At 36.8% G+C, this 21,365-nt stretch overlaps 1 protein-coding gene across 42 annotated transcripts in view; it reads left to right on the top strand.

Moving 5' to 3' along the window:
• The window catches only part of CDC42BPA (CDC42 binding protein kinase alpha), a 328,933-nt gene that overhangs the window by 89,271 nt on the left and 218,297 nt on the right, over positions 1–21,365 (top strand). For 3 of the 42 annotated variants that reach the window (XM_074037883.1, XM_074037855.1, XM_065542848.2), the window contains exon 3: positions 14,744–14,901. The exons of the other annotated variants lie outside the window; for them this stretch is intronic. The gene's annotated coding sequence lies outside the window, so the exon portion shown is untranslated. The remainder of the gene's footprint in view (positions 1–14,743; positions 14,902–21,365) is intronic. 42 annotated transcript variants of the gene reach the window in all.

Here is a 21,365-nt window from a genome sequence, read left to right as displayed (position 1 = left end):
CTGCACTCCAGCCTGGTGACAGAGCAAGACTCCGTCTCAAAAAAAAAAAAAAAAAAAAAACTAGAAATAGAAATCAGTTAGCAGGATTGGACAGGAAGAGATAAATCTTTAAGTATTAATAGACAATCTACACATAAAAATACATAGAAGCAATAGATAAAAATATCTATTAATAAGATAATTGAGTATTTGCAATTAAAGGATCATTTTACAAAAATCAGTAGAATTCCTCTGTATTCAAAATAATTAACTAGAAGAGATGATGATACAAGATGTCATTCACAATAACAAAATCAATCATGTCTCTAGGATCTAGGAATTAACCTAGCAATGCATAAGATCTACATGGAGTAAATTTTAAACTCTGTTACAATATTATTCAAAAGACTTGAAAACCAGATACACCATATTCAAAGATGGTACAACATATTTGTAACAGTGTGAGTTCTCCCTAATCTATGGATTCTATGAAATGTCAATCAAAATCCAGTGGAATATTTTGAGAAATTTGAACCACTAAATAATTTACGTGGAGCTTCTGATTCTGATTATGACACTTTTGCTTATATTACACCAGCTGTTCTGCTGAAAACAACTAGAAAATCTTGACTAAAGTATAAATTTATCTGTTTGAAGGTATAAGAGCTATGAAATCAGTAAGACACAAGGGGCAAAGAGTTGCAGATACAAGCTGTTGAGAGGTAAACTCCCAACATTCAGCCCTACCTTTCTCTTTTAGGCAGTTGCCATTACCTAGGCCATAGCAGAACAGCTAGAAATCTCATAGGCAGGAAAAACATAACTTGGAGTTCAGGTTTCAGTAAAGAATAGGCTCTGTTAAGTATCCTAGGTATTCAGTTTTGATCCTTGAAGGTCTATCACCTTTAGGTGTAAAGACAAATGGAAATGAGTCTGCCATTATAAGACAGAAACTCAGTTGTAATCAAATCAATTCTTAAGACTCCATGACAGGATAAATATGAAAATTACACCCAGGCACATATCAGTAAAACTTCTGAAAACCAAAGATAGAAAATTTTAATAATACCTCACGGAAAAAGGACACGTAACTTCCAGAAAGCAGTGAGACAGTTCACTTCTCAACAGAAATGATAGAAGTCGAAGATAATGGAAAAATGGCATTTTAAAACTGCTGAAAGAAGAAAAGCCATCAATCCAAAACTTTATGCCCAGCGGCAGTATCTTTAAATGAAGGCAAAAACCATAAGATATTGCTGAAAGAGAGTAAAGAAGACCTAGGCAAGCAAAAAGACATTGCATATTCATGAATTGGAAGACTTAATATTTTTAAGATGGCAGTGTTACCCAAATTGATCTACAGATTCAGTGCAATCCCTGTAAAAATTCAAGGTACCTTTCTGGTAGAAGTGGACAAGGTGATCTTAAAATTTATGTGGAAAGTTGAGAGATCCAGAATAGCCAAAATAATTTTGAAAAAGAGCAAAGTTGGAGGACTCACACTTCCTGATTTCAAAACTTACTACAAAGCAGTGGTGATCAAAGTTGAGTGTTACTGGCGTAAGGCTCATATATAAATCAAGAGAAAAGAATTGAAAGTCCATAAATAAATTTTTACATTTATCGACTGTTGGTTTTTGCCAAGGGTGCTGAAACCAAGGAGGTAAAACAGTTTTTTTCCAACAGTGCGGGACAACTGGATATCCACATGTGAAAGAATGAAGTTGGACTCTACTTCATACCATATACAAAAATTAACTCAATACAGATCATAGACATAAATGTAACAGATAAAACTATGAAACCCTTAGAAGGAAACATAGGTGTAAATTTTTGTGACCTTGGCTTAGGCAATGGTTCTTAAATATGACACGAAATCTCAGGCATCAAAGAAAAAAACAAAAAATAAGATTTCATCAGAATTTAAAACTTTAGTGCCTCCAAAAAACACCATCAGGGAAGTAAAAAGACAGCTCACAGGGAGGGAGAAAATATTTGCAAATCATGTATCTGATGAGGGTCCAGTGTCTATATTAAAATAACTCTTTACAACTCAGCAATAAAAGCACAACCTAATTTAAAAATTGATGAGTGATTTGGATAGCTGTTTCTTCAAAGAAGTTATACATATGGACAATATGTACATGAAAAGATGCTCAACATCACTGGTCATTAGAGAAACGCAAGTGAAAACTACAATGAGATACTCCTTCTCACCCACTGAGATGGCTGTAATAGGCAAGACAGTAACAAGTATTGATGAAGATGTAGGAAAATTGGAAAGCTTAGGCATTGCTGGTAGAATGTAAAATAGCATTCTTCAAAATGTTAAACATAGAATTACCATATGATCCAGCAATTCTACTCCTAGATGTGTACAAATGCAAGAGAATTGAAAATGTAGGTATACACAAAAACTTGTATATGAATCTTCATAGCACCCTTAATCATAATAGCTAGAAAGTGGAAACAATTCAAATGTCTGTCAACTGATGAATGCATAAACAAAATGTGGTATATCCATATGGTGGAATATTATCTAGCCACACAGGAATGAAGAAGTACTGATATATGCTACAATATGAATGAGCCTTGAAAACATGTTGCTCCTGAATGACTACTGGGTACATAATGAAATGAAGGCAGAAATAAAGATGTTCTTTGAAACCAATGAGAACAAAGATACAACATACCAGAATCTCTGGGACACATTTAAAGCAGTGTGTAGAGGGAAATTTATAGCACTAAATGCCCGCAAGAGAAAGCAGGAAAGATCTAAAATTGACACTCTAACATCGCAATTAAAAGAACTAGAGAAGCAAGAGCAAACACATTCGAAAGCTAGCAGAAGGCTAGAAATAACTAAGATCAGAGCAGAACTGAAGGAGATAGAGACACAAAAAACTCTCCAAAAAATCAATGAATCCAGGAGTTGGTTTTTTGAAAAGATCAACAAAATTGACAGACCACTAGCAAGACTAATAAAGAAGAAAAGAGAGAAGAATCAAATCGACGCAATTAAAAATGATAAAGGGGATATCACCACCGACCCCACAGAAATACAAACTACCATCAGAGAATACTATAAACACCTCTACGCAAATAAACTGGAAAATCTAGAAGAAATGGATAATTTCCTGGACACTTTACACTCTTCCAAGACTAAACCAGGAAGAAGTTGAATCCCTGAATAGACCAATAGCAGGCTCTGAAATTGAGGCAATAATTAATAGCCTACCAACCAAAAAAAGTCCAGGACCAGATGGATTCACAGCTGAATTCTACCAGAGGTACAAGGAGTTGGTACCATTCCTTCTGAAACTATTCCAATCAATAGAAAAAGAGGGAATCCTCCCTAACTCATTTTATGAGGCCAACATCATCCTGATACCAAAGCCTGGCAGAGACACAACAAAAAAAGAGAATTTTAGACCAATATCCCTGATGAACATCGATGCAAAAATCCTCAATAAAATACTGGCAAACCGGATTCAGCAACACATCAAAAAGCTTATCCACCATGATCAAGTGGGCTTCATCCCTGGGATGCAAGGCTGGTTCAACATTCGCAAATCAATAAACATAATCCAGCATATAAACAGAACCAAAGACAAGAACCACATGATTATCTCAATAGATGCAGAAAAGGCTTTTGACAAAATTCAACAGCCCTTCATGCTAAAAACGCGCAATAAATTCGGTATTGATGGAACGTACCTCAAAATAATAAGAGCTATTTATGACAAACCCACAGCCAATATCATACTGAATGGGCAAAAACTGGAAAAATTCCCTTTGAAAACTGGCACAAGACAGGGATGCCCTCTCTCACCACTCCTATTCAACATAGTGTTGGAAGTTCTGGCTAGGGCAATTAGGCAAGAGAAAGAAATCAAGGATATTCAGTTAGGAAAAGAAGAAGTCAAACTGTCCCTGTTTGCAGATGACATGATTGTATATTTAGAAAACCCCATTGTCTCAGCCCAAAATCTCCTTAAGCTGATAAGCAACTTCACCAAAGTCTCAGGATACAAAATTAATGTCCAAAAATCACAAGCATTCTTATACACCAGTAACAGACAAACAGAGCCAAATCAGGAATGAACTTCCATTCACAATTGCTTCAAAGAGAATAAAATACCTAGGAATCCAGCTTACAAGGGATGTAAAGGACCTCTTCAAGGAGAACTACAAACCACTGCTCAGTGAAATAAAAGAGGACACAAACAAATGGAAGAACTTTCCATGCTCATGGATAGGAAGAATCAATATCGTGAAAATGGCCATACTGCCCAAGGTAATTTATAGATTCAATGCCATCCCCATCAAGCTACCAATGAGTTTCTTCACAGAATTGGAAAAAACTGCTTTAAAGGTCATATGGAACCAAAAAAGAGCCCACATTGCCAAGACAATCCTAAGTCAAAAGAACAAAACTGGAGGCATCACGCTACCTGACTTCAAACTATACTACAAGGCTACAGTAACCAAAACAGCATGGTAGTGGTACCAAAACAGAGATATAGACCAATGGAACAGAACAGAGTCCTCAGAAATAATACCACACATCTACAGCCATCTGATCTTTGACAAACCTGAGAGAAACAAGAAATGGGGAAAGGATTCCCTATTTAATAAATGGTGCTGGGAAAATTGGCTAGCCATAAGTAGAAAGCTGAAACTGGATCCTTTCCTTACTCCTTATACGAAAATGAATTCAAGATGGATTAGAGACTTAAATGTTAGACCTAATACCATAAAAATCCTAGAGGAAAACCTAGGTAGTACCATTCAGGACATAGGCATGGGCAAAGACTTCATGTCTAAAACACCAAAAGCAACGGCAGCAAAAGTCAAAATTGACAAATGGGATCTAATTAAACTAAAGAGCTTCTGCACAGCAAAAGAAACTACCATCAGAGTGAACAGGCAACCTACAGAATGGGAGAAAATTTTTGCAATCTACTCATCTGACAAAGGGCTAATATCCAGAACCTACAAAGAACTCCAACAAATTTACAAGAAAAAAACAAACAACCCCATCAAAAAGTGGGCAAAGGATATGAACAGACATTTCTCAAAAGAAGACATTCATACAGCCAACAGACACATGAAAAAATGCTCATCATCACTGGCCATCAGAGAAATGCAAATCAAAACCACAATGAGATACCATCTCACACCAGTTAGAATGGCGATCATTAAAAAGTCAGGAAACAACAGGTGCTGGAGAGGATGTGGAGAAATAGGAACACTTTTACACTGTTGGTGGGATTGTAAACTAGTTCAACCATTGTGGAAGACAGTGTGGCGATTCCTCAAGGATCTAGAACTAGATGTACCATATGACCCAGCCATCCCATTACTGGGTATATACCCAAAGGATTATAAATTATGCTGCTATAAAGACACATGCACTCGTATGTTTATTGCAGCACTATTCACAATAGCAAAGACTTGGAATCAACCCAAATGTCCATCAGTGACAGATTGGATTAAGAAAATGTGGCACATATACACCATGGAATACTATGCAGCCATCAAAAAGGATGAGTTTGTGTCCTTTGTAGGGACATGGATGCAACTGGAAACCATCATTCTTAGCTATCTATCACAAGAACAGAAAACCAAACACCGCATGTTCTCACTCATAGGTGGGAACTGAACAATGAGATCACTTGGACTCAGGAAGGGGAACATCACACACAGGGGCCTGTCATGGGGAGGGGGGAGGGGGGAAGGATTGCATTGGGAGTTATACCTGATGTAAATGACAAGTTGATGGGTGCAGTACACCAATATGGCACAAGTATACATATGTAACAAACCTGCACGTTATGCACATGTACCCTACAACTTAAAGTATAATAATAATAAATAAATTAAAAAAAAAAAGAAAAGAAAACATGTTGAGTGAAAGAAGTCCAAACAAAAAGCTACATATTGTTTGATTCCATTTATATGAAATATCTGCAGGTTTGTTACATAGGTAAACATGTGCTATGATGGTTTGCTGCACCTGTCAACCCATTACATAGGTGATTAAGCTCCACATGCATTAGCTGTTTATCCTGATGCTCTCCTCCCCTGGCCTGCCCTCACCTCCCCACCCTGTAGGCCTCAGTGTGTGGTGTTCCCCTCCCTGCATCCATGTGTTCTCATTGTTCAGCTCCCACTTATAAATGAGAACATGCGGTATTTGGTTTTCTGTTCCTATTAGCTAATAGAACAAGTAGACAAGAATGAGGGATAAAGGATATGAACAACCTCAACATAATTGACATGGAACATTATACTGAATCACTGATGACTACTTGTTTCCTGTTTAGTACGCATGGAACATTTATCATTTACTAGTGTATAGACATGCAGTTGATTATTATTTTTTTTAATATGGACCTTGTATCCTGTAACTGTTGTAAATCCACTTAGTTTTAGGACACAGTTTTTGTATATGGTTCCCTGTTAGATTTCCACCTTCTATGTTATCTAACTTTTATTTCCTGTCTTTACCAGTTTTATGGTCACCAAAGGGAAAATTACCTTGTGCACATGTACCCTAGAACTTAAAGTAAAAAAAAAAAAAAAAGTCTCCAAAGTTTGGCAGAAACCATCAGGGTGAAAACCAGCTATGATGCCTGCTTATCTGTTAGTATTCTTAGATGCACTTAATTTTGATGCTGTGCCAGTTTCTTTCATCTCACTCAGAAATATGTTTAAATGGTTAACAGTTTCTCACATTTATGATATATAGGAAGGTAATTCAATGTATCTAATCTTCCATACTGCCAGAAATGGAAAGTTTTGTTTTTTCATATGAATATTAATCTCAACTTGTCTACTTAAAAAAGTGTTATTTTCTTTGGGATAATTTGAAATTTACAGATTAAACGAGAATTGAAGTCCAGTTCTCTTTAGATTACAATAGGATTTGTAAGTTCAGAGAAGAGAGATGGCCAGTTTTGTAAACTTTTTACTTATTTCTTACGTTCCTTACTAGATTTTTTTGGTAGCTGTTGATGGGATATTTTCTACTATGTTTTTTTCTTTTTCTTGAAAAATATGAAAGGTATTTATTTATATATATCCTACTTTATTAATACTAATTACCTTTTGTTACCAGCTACCTTAACAAATTACCTTGTTGCTAGTAGTTTCCTGTTTATTTTTTACTTTTTTAGTTATACAATTGAATCTTCTACCAAAAATAATAAAATTTGGAGTCTGTACATTGACAATTTCCCTATTAGCTTTCTTGACTCCTTGAGTTTTGATTTTTAGCTTTAATTCTCTATGTAATTGCTCTTACCTGTGCATTAATTTTATTCTGCAGTGTAGTTTCTCCATTTTCTTTTCTCTCCATCTAACCCTATTCTGTTCATCCTTAGATTTCAGGAATTCTTTAAAATATCTAATCAGCTGATGTTACTCTTATTACTTTCCAGTGTTATGGTTTATTTTCGACAGCTTATATTGTCTGTCATCTCATGAACTTGAAGGAGGGAGGGAAGTAAATGAGGGTCCCTAGTTTGCCATCTCAAAACAGACTCTATTTAGACTATTTAAATACTAACTTAAAAAGAAAACATCAACAAAAGTCAATTATCTTGGCTGTTATTCTTCAGTAATTGAATATTTCTTGGCTGGTCTTCTCAGCTGAGGTTCTTTATACTACTTCAGTGTTTCCATCCTTTGAGAACTCCATATCCTCCCTGTTTCTGCCTCTACATGTCATTGATGAAAGTCTTCATTCCTTGTACCATAGATCCTGGAAGTTTTGATACTTTCCATCTATGGGCTGTGATATAATACTGTTTGAGCGGTGCAAGGAGGTGAGGTTCAAACCTCTTCTCTTTGCTTCTGGGTTTTAACTAGTATACTAGAGCTAGATCAGGTTCAAAATGATCAGATTTTCTGTTAAAAGGGATCAAGACTTAAACTTGGAGCCAGACTCCTAAATGCAAAGTGGAGTTCTGACTTGGAATCTCAGAGTAGACTCCAAGTATATGTATCCAGCTAGCTGACTTGAGGTTTCCAGCCAGCCTTACAAACCAATTGGGTAGTGGAATAGAGAACAATATTGAAATATGGACATCCAGGCCAATTGCTAGAGGACAAATCTTGAGTCCTAATCCATTTGAGTTTATTACAAGGACAGAAGTGAAGTGCAAGGGAATTACTCATTTTTGTTTTTCAACATTTGCCTCTTGAATCAAGAGAGAGGGTGGAGCCTCTCTTGCTTGTGAGGCAGGGTGTTTCCACATACTCATAACTTGAACTCTAGGAAGAAAAAGATAGCAGGATACATTTTACAGAAAAGAGAAGTAGAGCAGCGTGCTTTGCCCAAGCACTCATCTCCTTTGATACAGTTCCTTCAGATACTTTGAAATAACTAATGCATTATATTTAAGGCCAATATTACTAGTCATTGTGTTTTCAAGGAAATCAGAGGTATTCCCTGCTTCACTAAATGTATTTGTCATTACCTATTGCTTCTTTAAAATCATCCCATATTTGGAAATCAGTGAAAGAATTGTGGCAGAAAGAAGTCAGTGAAGGAACTGAATACAAGAATAAAGTCAGGAGATGAATGAGTTTATGAAAATGGGAATAAAGATATAAAATACTTTTATTTTTCTAATGGGGAGATGAAACACCTATACAACTTCTTCCTAGTATTTATACTTAAAACTATTAAATTCCTTATTTATGTGTTTAATGTTTGTGTTCACCTATAAAGTGTAATCTCTGTGAGGTCAGGGAGTGAATTTCTCTTATTTATTTTATTCCCTACTTAGAACAGTGCTTTTAAATGTAATTATTTTTTTTATCAAGGGCTAAAAACATAGGAAAATGGAGTTCTTTTTTTCTTTCATGCTTCCCTCTTTTGACTAATGAAAATAATACTTACTCATCATCTACTATAATCCAGTAATTTACATGCCCTTGAGTAGGGTCGCCGTTTAATCAGCAAGAGGGAGAGAGGTACACAGGGTTGATACCCACTTCTGTAAATTGAGGGATATTTTTCCAATTTTATTTCTATTCACAGGTAACAAAATTGATGTAGTTTTATAAACATTAATATAATGAACTTTTCTTACCAAATATTTTGTCTTTTTCCCATGTATTGAAACATTTCTTTGTAAATCTGATTTCTTATGGCTCCATAAAAGTCCATTATGTGGATATTTGATAATTTACTTAACCATTTCCTTATTGTTAAGCTAGAACGTGAGCTCCATGAATATAAAGATTTTTTTCCCTCTGTTAGCTCATTGCAGTTTCCCAGTACTACAACAGTGTCTAGTGTATAAGTAGGTACTCAATATGTATTTGCAGCATGAGTGAAAGAATGTGCTCTATTTTTTGCCACATTATAAATGACTTATAAAATGTTTTTGTACCTAATGCTTTCACTGCACTTCAAATTATTTTCTAAGAATAAATTTCTGGACAAGGACTTGCTGGTTGAAAAGACATAGAAAAGGTTGTATGATTTCAGATTAGTTTTCTAATCCAAAATAATATTATCTGTGGCTGTTTTTCTTTACACTTTAATTTTATAAATTTTCTATAACATATTAGGATCAAAATAGTTATTTTTTTTTTCTTTTAAGTGCATTTCTATTTATTCAGAGAGCAGTGAGCAGTCTTCTAACTGGAATATAAGGTTTTTGTTGGTGGTGGTGAAAGATGAGACTTGAAAGGTCACAGCTGGGTGCAGTGGCTCATACCTCTAATCCCAGGACTTTGGGAGGCCGAAGTGGGTGGATCACCTGAAGTCAGGAGTTCGAGACCAGCCTAGCCAACATGATGAAATCCCATCTCTACTAAAAATACAAAATTAGCCAGGCGTGGTGGCATGCACCTGTAATCCCAGCTACTTGGGAGGCTGAGGCAGGAGAATTGCTTGAACCTGAGAGGCAGAGGTTGCAGTGAGCTGAGACTGCACCATTGCACTCCAGTCTGGGCAACAAGAGCAAAAATTCGTCTCAAAAAAAAAAAAAAAGAAACATCATTTGGGCAAAGCAGTGAATGGCTTGGTATGGCATGCTAAGGACCTTTATTCTGCAGGACTCGGAGTCCTGTAAACTATTAATAAGCCGAATACAAAAATTTCATAAATAAAAACAAAAATACAAAAAAGCAGAGTACAGATGCCACCTGTCTTTTGAAAGGGTTATGTCCCAGTGAACCCACTGTAAGTTAAAAATAAGTCTTGAAGATGCATTTGATATACCTAACCATCATAACCTACCTACCATAGCCTATCCTACCTTAAATGTGCTCAGAACATTTGTACAGTGTAGAGTATCGGTTGTTTGCTCTCTTGAGTGAGTGAGAGCTGTGGCTCACTGCAACTGACCAGCATCCTGAAGAGTCTCATATGGCTTTCTATTGAATACATGTTGTTTTTGCACCATCTGTAAAGTCGAAACATTGAAAAATCTTACGTTGAACCATTGTAAGTTGGAGACCCTCTGTAGTGGTGTAATTAGAACTCTTCTAGAAAGGTAATAGTGATAGTGCTGAGGAAGGACTGGATAGAGAAGGGGACAAAGGGAGGTGCTGGATTTCTTACTCTCTAGTCTCCATATCTGGCCAGTCACCAACTTTTATTTAATATCCTTAGTATTTCTTCAGTTTCTTCCTCTTTTTCTTAGTTAGATCCTCTCACCTCAATTACTGCTATAACTTTCCAATGTCTTTCTCTGCCTTAAAACCATTCTTCACAGAGCTGCTATAGTGATCTAGCTAAAACTATCTACACAGAGTGGTTCCCTTGTTACCTGTATTTTTAAGGTTCTAGTTTGTTAACATGACATACAAGCTTCTCTACTCTTTGGACCCTTCAACACCATTTCTTGCTACTCCCTATTGTGTTCTTTATGTTCCTAGGAAAGAAAACTGCTTAATTTCCTGCGTATCTTCTCCCCCACACATATTTCCTGCCTCTGTGCCTTGCTTATGCTGTCCCTACTTCCCAAACTATCCCCTGTCCTCAGTCAAATCCATTTCAGTCCCCTTTTTCTGGAGTTCACTATGTAAGACTCAGTTGTCAGCCACTTCATTTAAAAAACTTTTAACATACATATTCACATACTATACACTTTCCTCCTCTACTCCCACTTTGGGGTCAAGGATGTGTCTTCTTTACTTTTTTATAGGACACTGATTTTTACTCCTTCTTTCCCTGTAGTACTGTTATGGTACTGTCTGTGTACTACTGTTTAGGTGTGTTTTCCCACACTGGACTGTGAGAATTTTGGAGGCAAGAACTTTTGGGGGCCAAGAGTCCAACCCTTATTATTGATCCAACCTTTGGCTCTCTGAAAGTTTGCTGAAAACTTAACTTACAAAAGGCAGATTAATAGGAGAAAAGGTATACAAATTTATTTAACATGTATCCATGGGCACCTGTATGAGGAAGACCCCAAAATACAGGGGAAATTGCCCATTTTTATGCTTAGGTTCAATAAAGTATAGACAGCTGTGTACAAATGTGATTGGAGAAGAAAAAGGGTATGATCTCATGCTAACAGACTGAGTGGGGAAACCCAGCAAGGCCTGTCTATCTAAAGTCTTCTTGGCCTCTCTGTGCAGCATTCCTTCCTTCCAGGTATGGGGCAGGACCCTCTCTGGAATGGGGGTCTGATGACCTACAATGAAACAGGTAAAATCTGATAGTTTTTTTGGTTGTTATTTCTTTGTTTCAGACAGTCTTGCTGTGTCCCCCAGGCTGGAGTACAGTGGTGTGATCTTGGCTCACTGCAACCTCAGCCTCCTGGGTTCAAGCCATTCTCATGCCTCAGCCTCCCGAGTAGCTGGCACTACAGGTGCCTGCCCAATTTTTTTGTAGTTTTAGTAGAGACGGTTTCATCAAGTTGGCCAGGCTGGTCTTGAACTCTTAACTTCAGGTGATCTGCCCTCTTCAGCCTACCAAAGTGCTGGGATTACAGGCATGAGCCACCGTGCCCAGCCATTTTTCTTAAGACAGGGTCTCATTCTGTCACCCAGGCTGGAGTGCAGTGGTGCAATCACAGCTCACTGCAGTCTTGACCACACTCCCATCTCAGCCTACCAAGTAGCTGAGATCACAGGCATGCACCACTATCCCTGGCTAATTAATTTTATTTTATTTTTTGTTGTTGTTGTTGTAGAGATAGGGTCTTCCTGTGTTGCCCTGGCTGGTCTCGAACTCCTGGGCTCCAGTAATCTTCCCTCTTCAGCCTCTCAAAGTGCTGAGATTATAAGCATGAGCCACATTGCCTGGCAATAATTTCTTGGTAGCCAGTTTTTATACCGAAAGGCTGAGGGAAAACTAGAGTAATATTTTTAGGTTTTATGGCTGGCTTTGAGGAAAGGGAAGTTCTAGTTTCTAAGACCTAGAGAAGAGGGATTCTAGTTTCTATGGCTTACCTTGGGGGAGAATGGGACTGAGAGACAGAGCAGGAGAAGGTCAAAGAAAAACTTCTGTGTCTAATGCTGCTGAGTCCTTCATTTTGGAGTATTGTTTTCTGAGCCCACCAAACTTTTTATTCAGCTTTGTGTTCTCAGCAGTTAGCATAATGTATAGCATATAGTAATGTGTTTTAAAAAAAAGAGCCTATTATCATTTTTCAGTTGAAATAATGAGTCCTTGAATTAGGTCAGTGGTAGTGGGAAAGGAGGGTGGGTGGGAGAAACAGATTCAAAAAAGTCAACTTTGAATGTTAATGATAAGTTAAAGGTATGTAATTTATAGATAATGAGATTTGCACTTGAGTGAGTTTGGTATACAGATTTTTGACTTCTTAAATTTAACATTTGCTGAACACGCTAGAGAGATGACCAGTAGGCAACTAGAAATAAAGGCATAGATAGTAAGAGATAGGGATTTAGGAGTTGCCAGCATATTGGTATTAACTGAGGCTTTGGAATAGATAATATAGGTCAGGAAGGAGAGGAGGTGTAAAAAAGGTGAAGTAGAGATCCTTGGGGAAAAATATTTAACAGGTTACAGCAAAAGAAAAATTAGAGAAGTGTATTAATTGTCAGCAGTGTCCAGTAATGAAGAAAGGGTAAAGCAGGTGAGAATTGAGAACAATTTATTTGGAAATTAGAAAGTTGTTATTGAACTTTGAAAGAATAATTTCTGTCTAGTAGAGTGAAATTGAAATTAGTTTGAAATAGGTGTTTGAAAGAGGTTGAGAAGCAAACAAATGATGAGCAAGTGGAAAAAGCAAGCATGTACTACTCTTTCAAAATGTGCTTTTTGGAGAAATGTGTTGTGGAAAGGGATATGGTATCAGTTCCTTGAGGAAAAGGTAAAATGGGAGTGACGTTTTTGTTTATATTTTTGTTCTTGGATGGGGAATGGTCTTGGAAAAGTTTTTCGATTGATATACAGGAGAAAGGGGGATTGAAAGCAGGAGAGAAATTTTTAATGGAATAAGGACAGGAAGGGAAGGAAGGAGAGGGTCTGGGATCAAGATCTCAAATGATACAGTTACACCTGAAAAGTAGTAGGGTTCAAAAGGAAAAGAGGTATGGAAGCACAAAAACATTTAGAGTTGGCATGAGGGAATGTAAAAGGTCTGTTATCTATAAAGTAGGCAACCAGGTCATTAATCGCTGGTGAAGAGTAGATAGGACAGGATTGGGATAGTTTGTGGTGGCAGGGTGGTACAGGACATTTTAGAAGACTGATAAAGTTCTGTTGAGAGTGACAGAATTAATGTCAGGACTGCAGGTAGATTTGAGGGCTCAGCTGAGATTGAGCTATGGAAATGAAAAGCAACAATAAAAAGACTTAAAGAATATATATATTTGTATATGTGTAATATATATATTCCTTACATATATATCTTTATATATATCCATATATATTTATATACATATATATAAATATAAAACATGACTTTTTTTCATTAAAGAGACTGAAAAAAAAAGACAGGGAATTGAAAAATTACTTGTAGTTGCTCATTAGGATATGTAAGGCAGTTAGTTAAGGACAGCCAAATTTGCTCTACTGTCCTGATGCTTGGAAGAATTAAAGAATGGGGTACAGGGCTGGGGAGTTGGTGGCAGCAGATAGCAGTCCAGCAGTCAATCAAGTCCTGCCTGGTCATAGGTCTGTGCCATTTAAACCTCCAGGATCAAGTCAGAGCACTTGACGCATGACTGATAATATTTGGAATTTAGTGTGAGGTGTCTTCTTAAAAATTTTTTTTTTTTGGTATGTTCTTGCTCTATGTGTGTATTGATTAAAATATGTGACATAAAAGCAACAGTTTGCTGGTAATTAACTGTTATTTCAAAACAATTAATTTTGTATAGAAAAGTAGTATTGGCTGGATTATGAGCTTTACTGCTTATTCATTCCTGATGAAAATATCTCTGCTGGGCTTACATACCCTGTAGTGTTTATGAACTGGTAGGTTTAGAAATGAAGAGACCCTAGAGAGATAATCATTTCCTTCAAGACGTTTTGTCTTCTACCAGGAATTTTTCAATAGATATATAGGCCCAGTGGATAGGCTTACCTCTGCATGAATATTTGATAGGAGCATTTCTGTCAGTTATGCTCTTTCTTAAAAAAAAAGAAACCATGAAAATAAATGCATCATTTATATAACTCTTGTAAGAAATGCATAAATCGTGGGAAACAGTAAGATACAATTGAAATTCAGCAGCTCAGTGAGTTATGAACCTTCTCTCTACAACTCAATTGTGTTAGTTACTGCTTAACTTAACGCTGGGTTTTCCTTTTTGCTTTCAGGAAAACCTTTAACTTACGCCCTGGGTGTTGCCTGTCAACAGTTTCCTGGTGGCTCACCGCTTCTGCCTGCTCCAGCCTTGCTCCGGCAGCTTCAAGGCTTCTGGGCTTCAGAGCTTGTTGTGAAAGCTTGCTGCTTTGGCCTGCTACCCCTGCTTCAGGTGTCAAAAGCTTTTAATTAGCTTGCTTCCTCTAATTACTATAACTAGGCCCTTACGTGTCTGCAAAATCCAGTTCTAGGGTCTGAAGGGAGAATTACCTTTAGCCATTCATTCTTCTTTAAAAAATCTTTTACTCTGGCTGTCCTGGCGTTCATGGGGGAGTAAGAAGCTATATTGCATGATTCACCTTTGATGGTGCTAGTCTTCAGTCTGTAGGGGCAAACTGGTGTGGGCATACTGTATTTTATAGCCAGTGTTTGTTCTGATTGGTTGATGCCCATGCTGTCCCAATTTTAAAGTATTTTGACTGTTACTACTGAATATATAAATTGTGTCTCTATAGAAAGGATATCTCTAGCTGGTTTAATAAACTCTTTGTAGTGTTTTTAGTTTGCTTATTAAACATAATTAGTTTCCTCCCCCATTTTTAATAAATATTTTGAACACAAATTGGTCACTCAGAAAAATACAGCAATTTCTACACATTTTGTAATGATGACCATTAATGTGTCAATAGGTATCAGAATTACAGGTATGATGAATCGGAAGAACTCCTCAGTACCTATAGAACTATTCAGTACTTAGAGTAGTAAAAGTATACTAGCTCTCTTATCAGATAGCCAGATACATATTCTGGTTCTATTACTTACTCATTTTGTCACTATGAGTAAGTTAATTAACTTCTCCAAACATTAGTTTACTAATTTAAGTGGGGATTATAGAATCTGCTTTAGATTGGTATAAGGATTAAATGGGGGGTAATATATGTAATATGCTTAGCCCAGTGCTAGGCACAGAATAAGCTTTCTATAAATAAGAGTTATTTTTTGTTATTTTATTATTATTAATCATAAATGATAGTAGATGATATGTGGGGGAAATTAAAAGGTGAAAAAGTAAGTAGTGAGCAGCAACAGACAAAAGATAATAAAGGCCAACTTGTGAAGTCAGGACTTCGATGCCTCTTAAGAGAACGGAATGAGCTGGGATAAGCTGATAGATGTTTAATCACAAAATACACAGTTGTATCTCTTTTGTCATAATACCTTATTTTTGAGTTTTAGTGTCAGTTTAGTTGTATACTTGCAGCTGAGAATATTGATGCCGTAAACTTTGCATGGATATACACCCACAGATTCCCAGTCATTCATCATTAATTTAGCTAATGTTTACTGATTACCTATAGATTCCCAATTACTAGGTGTGTACCAGTGAACAAATAGGAAAAAAAAATCCCTGCCCTAGTTAGCTTATATTGTAGTGAATGAAGCAAACAATGAACAAAATATATAAATAGAATACATAGTTCATAATGTTAACAACTAATGGGAAAGGGAAGCAAAGAAATGGGTTAGAAAGTGTCAAGGGGTAAAATGACATTTCATTGAAGGAGTGAGAGAGAAAGCTGTGTGGCTTTGTGGGGCTAGAATATTCCAGGCCTAGGGATCAACAAGTACAAAGGCTAGTTGGGATTGAGCAAGGTGATCATTATAGCTGGAGCAGAGTGAACCAGGGGGAGAGTAGCATGAAGTCAGGGAAGGTGGAGGGCCAGAACATGTTGGCCCCAGAAGGCATAGTAAGGATTTTGACTTTTACTTGGAGAGAGATGGGAAACCATTGGAAGCTGTGGAGCAGAGGAGTGTCATGATCTGAGCTACATTTCAAGAGGATCAACTGTAGCTTCAGTGTTGAGGATAGATTGTGGGATGAGAGGACAGAAGTAGAGAGGTCAGGTAGGACAATCCAGGCAAGATTTTCTTTTGTTTGTTTGTTTTTTGAGGCAGTCTCACTCACTTCAGCCCGAGCTGAAGTGCAGTGGCACTATCTCAGCTCACCGCAACCTCCGTGTCCTGGGTTCAAGCAGTTCTCCTGCCTCAGCTTCCCTAGTAGCTGGGACTGCAGGCGCCCACCACCACACCCGGCCAATTTTTGTGTTTTTAGTAGAGATGGGGTTTCACTATGCTGGCCAGACTGGTCTCAAACTCCTGACCTCAGGTGATCCACCCACCTTGGCCTCCCATAGTGCTGGGATTACAGACATGAGCCATGGCGCCCGGTCTCAGGCAAGATATAATGGTAGCTTGGAATGGGTTGGACCAGAGGAGGTATGGTGAATGAATTCTTGCTATATGCAGGAAGACTAGATTTATAGAAGTCCATGGCAACTGTTTCTGTTTTCTACAACCTGTAACTTAAGAATGAACATAAAATTCTGTAACTGCAATTTGTAACTAGTTTGTAGCTTCAAATGACTAAAAAACACTAGCTTCTGTAGTGTTTACAGAAATAATTCTTGAATTATTATTATTACAGGTTTTCTAACATCATGTTTTTACTATGAAGTCTTTCAAGACATTGCTAATGTTTTTAAAAATATGTCTGTTCTGTGTTAAACTGTAGTCTTGCAGTTCATACTAAATGTACTTTTAATTTTGATCAAGCTAAACAAGAAAGGACATTTTAACATACTACACTCTTATATGTTAGCTATGGTTCTTGAAAATACAGGACCTGAGGTTAGAGTTCTAAGAAAATCCTTCTCTTCTTGATTTTTAGCTACTGAAATGAATATGAATATGACTTGCAGTGTTAAAGGAGAAAAGCAAGATCAGTTAGATTGTATTTTATTACTTTGTAAACTTCATATCTTTTCTCATCATTTACCAATTCGATAATTCAAGAATATTTCCTGAACTGACATTTATTTCACCACACTCACCTTATTCCAGAAAATATTTTAGGTAGCTCATGAAACTGTTATAAGATAGCTTTGAAAATGTTTTCCACCCTGCAGCAGCATGGCATTCCTGATGACCACACACAAGCTAAAATGTAGCTTCATTTTAGCCCTGATCAGTTACACCACAATACCTCGACAATTAGCGGTCATTTCATGACCAGGATGTGATGTGGTATCCCATACTATCTCATTCCATGCTTCAGATTTTATGTGTTTTATATAGAAAATGTAGAAAAGCAAGTAGAAATTGCATCACCTAGAAATACCTGATCGTTTGATTCTTCTGTTAATATACATAAAGCATAGAAATTTATGGTACATATTTTATGTGTGTGTGTATATATATAGAGAGAGAAAAAAGTCACAGTGTACACACTTTAATAAACTTATTTGTTTATACTGTGAACTTTTCCCTATTAACATTCCTCAGTAATTTTTTAAAGTGTATGAGTAATTTTCTGTCATACTGTGAGATACCACATTTAGTCAAATTGACCATTTAGAATGTTTAAGTTCATTTCAATATTTTACTATTGAAAACCATACTGGTGAATATTGTGGCTTAGTTTTTATTTGTATGTAGATATATTCAGTTGAGGGTATTTCTATCCATATTTCTATGTAAATATATTTTTCATAAGTCTAAAATTATAGAAAGTTAGACATTAAAGAGATGAAAGGTTTTTTATTTTGGTAGTTAAAGAAACTGAAGAAATTGAGAGTTGTATTCTTTGCCACATATTAGAGGTAGAGTTGGCAGTGAAGAGATTGGGCTATAACATGCTTAGTGTAATGCCTGGCACATAATCATAGCTAACACTTATTGAATGCTTACTAAGTGCTAGACCCTTGAAAAACTTGAAAATATTTTTCACTGTGCAGCAGCATTGCAGCCCTGATGACTGCACGGGTGTGTAGAGTGGGTCTCATCTTGGCCCTGATCAGTTACACCACAATACCTTAATAATTAGTGGTCAGCAATCCCAAGTACAAGGATTATACTTGTATTAATTTTTAAAATCTTTACCACAATGATAATAAGTATTGTTATTAACCCCGTTATCATGACGAGGACACTGAAGTATTGAAAAGTTAAGTTTTTTGCCGAGAGTTGTACAGCTAATGACAAAACTAGGATTCAAACCCAAGTAGTCTGACTTCAGAATCCATGCTATCACCACTCCCCAAAACAGCCACAATAAATGCTAGCTAAGTGTTTGAGTGTTCAATAAATATTAGGCATCATCATTATTCCTACTGCACAGTTGTATATTCCAGAAGTTGTTTTGGTTCCAATATTTTTGGATTTTAGAAAGATAATTTAGTTAGTATACTCTATTTTATGTAACATTCCCATTAGGGTTTAGAGCAGCACTTCATAAACAGATACATTCACATTTCTTCAATGAAGCATGTTTGTTTTTATACTAAGTGAGATTAAAAAGCAAGAATATTAATAGCCTGATGTCACTATATGCTGCCAAATGAGTTATGAAAACCTTTTGTCTTTTAGAATTGCAGATAAGGGATTTACCTGTGTAAAACTCTTACCATAGTGCCTGGCATTTAGAACACACTCCTCCTTCTATTAGATTTATACTAGTAGTATTGGGTGGGTATTACTACTACCACTACTTTTTGTTAGTAGTTATCATCAGGTACATATTTATAGAAAACTGGTGAATTGTAGAGTACTGCTAGTACTTTTCTCACATTGTGACCTTAGGAGGGGAAGATACCTAAGTTTTGGAGTCTTTCAGCTATTCTTCCCTCAATCAGAATAAGAGGGTGTAAGTGTTAGCGTTCTGTGTGTTTTCCCCACCCTAAATTTAATCTTGTATAGCTCAGTGCTCCTGTCCGTCTGTCCATGTGCACTCCCAATTGTGCAGGGTTTGATTTTTGAGTCTAAGCAGTAGCTCAGGTGGTGTGTTCACCCTTTCAGAGATCTTAGTGAAACAATGTTTCAGGTTTTTCCTTATTCTTTATTAAAGCCCTTTTTAAGTATGATTCCATTGAGAGAACAATTTAATTGACCCATCATTTCTCCAGATATGACTGAAGACTAAAGTGATTGTGTTTGAAATTGAGATACTTCCTTTTCTTTCTCACCATTTTAATTGATGAAAAACTATAATCAGTCATTATAACCACTTATAACAATTACCAAGAAATATTTAGTATTCATACACTTACTGTAATTATATGGTCATGTTATTTTTATTGCAGTCTGATCCAAATATAAATTTATTAAATAACCTTGATATGCACATTTGCTATTTTTTTTTTTTTTTTGCACTTGAATTTAAACCTATACTCTATTTTTGGAAATATCCCATTGAACAGCAGTTTGAAGATCTGCTGTATATAGTTTGACCTCCCTTTCTGCGTATTAGGGTAGCATTTCTCTTCCTCCCCACCCACCCCCAGTAACTGGAAGCATCCTCCTTCAACCTTTGTTTTCCTCTTTTGTAGGCTAGCCTCTGGCCTATGGCAAATCCAGTGGGGTGAAAGCCCTTATAGATTATCTGGTTAAACTGAAGCAGAGAGATAGAAATAGAAACGTAATCAATTTGTTGAGAGTGAGAAAGGGATTTTATTTATTGTATTTGATAGTTTTTGATTCACAATTGAAATGTAAAATACAGAAATAAATGTTTATTGAGGGATCTGGCCAGCAACCCACAATGCAACGGGGCTCTCTCTTTGTTCCCAGGCAGATCGGCAGGTCGAGAAATAAGAGACACACACAAGATAGTGAAAGCTGGGTCCAGGGGCGTCACTGCCTTCTGGTCCCGTGATGCCACCAATGCACTGGATATACCAGCATTTATTATTAAGTTTAGTCAGGGCAGGAGGAGGTTAGTGAGGCATTTAGGGTCATTTGATTATGAGGTGAGATGGTCACATGGGGGTGAAGTAATTCTTTAACATAACATCTGTATGCAGAAGCACAGTATACGGAGATAGGAATTTACAATATAGTGTGTGCATCAGTAATTTCTAACAGAGCCTTAAAACAGAAACACAGTGTTTCCATAACCTATGATTAGCAAGATATTTTAATCAGCAGTAACAGTTGTAGCAAAAGCTGGTTACCAACAATCCATAGAAACAGGACGTGAAGCTAGACAACCGGTTAGACCAGAAATTCTCAGAAAGGAGTATGCCTTAACCCTAAAGAGGTCTAGAAGAGCCGTGGCAAGATGAGGGTGTTTATAGCCCTGTCTTATCCATATGGACAGGCACCCCCGCATGCATCCGTTTATAGGCTCTCCACAAGGGTCTCATTCTATTCCCAGAGCTATGAACATCTGCTTTTCTGGGACAGGAATCTTGGTGATGTGAAACCTCCCTGACTGCACGTCCATTCATAGGCTCTCTGCAGGGGGAAGCACATCATGCGCTCTTGGCTTATTCTGGCAGTCCAACCTGGCATTGTCTTTACACAATCCTGCATGCAATTTTGTATTTACAATAATCAGGAGCATTTCATCTTTTATTCCATAGCGATAGTTTCAGGGGGTCTCCCTACAAATGTTCCTTTTTTTTCTTTTTGGAAGGAATGTGTAAAGTTTAGTTTTTGTGAAATTGTCAGTTTTAATTGCTCTCTATGCGTATGTATATGTGTGTATGTGGTTTGGGGATTATGGTATAGTATGTGGTTGGGGGTTATGGTATAGTATGTAAGAGTATGTGATATGAAAAATAGGATCGTTTTCAGTTT

The sequence above is a fragment of the Macaca fascicularis genome, chromosome 1 (genome assembly GCF_037993035.2).
Source record: "Macaca fascicularis isolate 582-1 chromosome 1, T2T-MFA8v1.1".
Classification (NCBI taxonomy): Eukaryota; Metazoa; Chordata; class Mammalia; order Primates; family Cercopithecidae; genus Macaca; species Macaca fascicularis.
Note: the sequence above shows the minus strand (reverse complement) of the source record. Positions and strands in the feature narration are given on the sequence as shown.